Below are 2500 nucleotides of genomic sequence, written 5' to 3'. Positions count from 1 at the left end.
AGAGAGAGAGAGAGAGAGAGAGAGAGAGAGAGAGAGAGAGAGAGAGAGAGAGAGAGAGAGAGAGAGAGAGAGAGAGAGAGAGAGAGGATTCGCTGAAACCGGTTACCAGTTGCCTGAAAGGTATTCCTACTCAGTTGAAGATTCCTGTTGGATTAAAACTCGCTCTCTTTTGAGAGTAGGTAGACAGTGCAGGAGCGAGGAAAGAGTGCAAGTGACGCATGAAGTGTGACATTTCCACAGAGACTACATCCACAAGAAAACTTCACAAGGAACGACTATCAATTGAAAAGAGTCGTGTGGCGATCGCTAGATGTAGGTCATGATTTCATGCCGTGGATGGGAATGGATTGCCCTAAAAAGGCAATAATAGGACTAGTGCGGCCTAATTTCAGCTGACTGCTGCCGTACGTATGCGTTTTCTTCCCCTTTTTAAATCACTTATTTTGCATCGAACCCTTTCTTCAGAAAATAAGTATTTCGAGTACATTTATTTCGAGTACAATTTATTTCGAGTACAATTTACTTCGAGTACATTTATTTCGAGTACAATTTACTTCGAGTACATTTATTTTGAGTACGATGAGGCTGCAGCCAGTGAAAGAGGCGAAGGGTCTGTGAGTTAGAGTTCATTGGAAAGGCAGCAGCATGAAATACATTGATCAGCCAGCAAGCAGTGAAAGAGGCGAAGGGTCTGTGAGCTAGAGTTCATTGGAAAGGCAGCAGCATGAAATACATTGATCAGCCAGCAAGCAGTGAAAGAGGCGAAGGGTCTGTGAGCTAGAGTTCATTGGAAAGGCAGCAGCATGAAATACATTGATCAGCCAGCAAGCAGTGACCCGCTACAGGTCTGAGCCAGGGCTCTCAGTGGACCTAGTTGTTGTCTGCCCCTGGGCTGTGTCTCTCACACTCTTCATGCCTCAACTCTCTGTCTCTCGCAATGAAGATTCTTACATGTCTGAGAATACGCTACAATACTGCACAATCATGTTTCCACTCAAAACCTGTCTCCCGTGGGTTTTTTCCTGCAAAGACAGCGCACAGAATCGTACACCTTTGATGTTCTCTGGATTGCCCAAGGACTTTATCGAACATTTATATAACCAGCAATATCTTTCCTTGGAACCTTTTTTTAAAATTTTTTTTACCGACTTCATTCATTTTATCTAATGTTCTCGGTTTTGTAACTGACATCAATCCCTTTTTTAAATTGTTAAAAAAGCTACGTTTTCAGACCAAGAGACAGATATACAAATGATTAAAGCCAAAAAAACAGTGCAAATTGAGGCCTGTCGTTTCCGGCGACAAAAGCACACAGCCTACGCCTTGAACTTCTGTTGCATCCAAACAAAAATAGCTACCACAAAGAACTGCCATTTTCTGTAGCCCTGGGGCCGTCAAGAAGACATTTGAGAGTGTGTGATGATTGCTTGACTGGAAAAGGCGACAAGAATGTCGCTACATTGACAATGACTGTGCAGAGTGCACTCACACCATTCAGTCTGGAGTCAGCGATGCTGGAACTGCTGTCGCTGTAAGTACAGTTCACCATCCCTGTGGTCAACAACTCACCATCCCTGTGCTCAACAACTCACCATCCCTGTGCTCAACAACTTGGCACCCATTCAACCTACACTTGTACGTTTGGTGGCCACTTAACCCTCTCTTCAAACACCAATCATTTGGTCTCAACGTGTGCTAATGATCATCCTATGCCGCGGGGGCTTTCCTCAGACACCTGACAGAACTGCACCAACTGGAACACAGCGGCTATCATGTCAGGAAAGGCTGTCCATCCATCATGTTTCCCACAATTCATCGCGCCATTGACGGTCTGTGCCTGAGAATAAGGCCGAGTGCTAGCGGAACTGCTACTCGGGCTTTTCCCGAGCAAAATGAGCGAATAATGCCGCGCTAATAGCGTCTGAAAAGGAAGCGAAGAGTGCAATGAAGCTTATCTCTCCCTGCTGGAATGACTGTCTGGGCGACAGACACCAGCCGAGTAATGACAAGGGCACACACACACACACACTCACACACACAGACACAGACACACACACCCACACTACTCACACACACAGACACACACACACACCCACACTCACACACACAGACACTGCTGGTTGGATTTATTCTCGGTCTTTATCATAAGAGTGCTGCTGTTAATTCTGGTACGAGCATAAGGAAAATGGAGGTAGTCAGTGCCAATTTGAGTTTATCTTCTTTCATTTTTATAACACGATGACCTTTCCGCTAAAACTAGTACCATACGAAATGCTGAGCAGACGGAAACCACAGCTGTGTTAGTTAACAGTCATCACAGTGCAGAGAGAGAGAGAGAGAGAGAGAGAGAGAGAGAGAGAGAGAGAGAGAGAGAGAGAGAGAGAGGGAGGGAGGGAGGGAGGGAGGGAGAGAGAGAGAGAGAGAGAGAGAGAGAGAGAGAGAGAGAGAGAGAGAGAGAGAGAGCGTGCGTGCGTGCGTGCGTGCGTGCGTGCGTGCGTGC

General features: G+C 46.1%; 1 protein-coding gene across 1 annotated transcript in view; it reads right to left on the bottom strand.

The window, feature by feature from the left end:
- LOC138952399 (cleavage and polyadenylation specificity factor subunit 2-like) overlaps positions 1-2500 on the bottom strand; it is a 357958-nt gene that overhangs the window by 51607 nt on the left and 303851 nt on the right. The gene's annotated exons all lie outside the window — the stretch shown is intronic.

The sequence above is a fragment of the Littorina saxatilis genome, linkage group LG17 (genome assembly GCF_037325665.1).
Source record: "Littorina saxatilis isolate snail1 linkage group LG17, US_GU_Lsax_2.0, whole genome shotgun sequence".
Taxonomy (NCBI): Eukaryota; Metazoa; Mollusca; class Gastropoda; order Littorinimorpha; family Littorinidae; genus Littorina; species Littorina saxatilis.
This window is presented reverse-complemented; position numbering and strand designations above follow the sequence as displayed.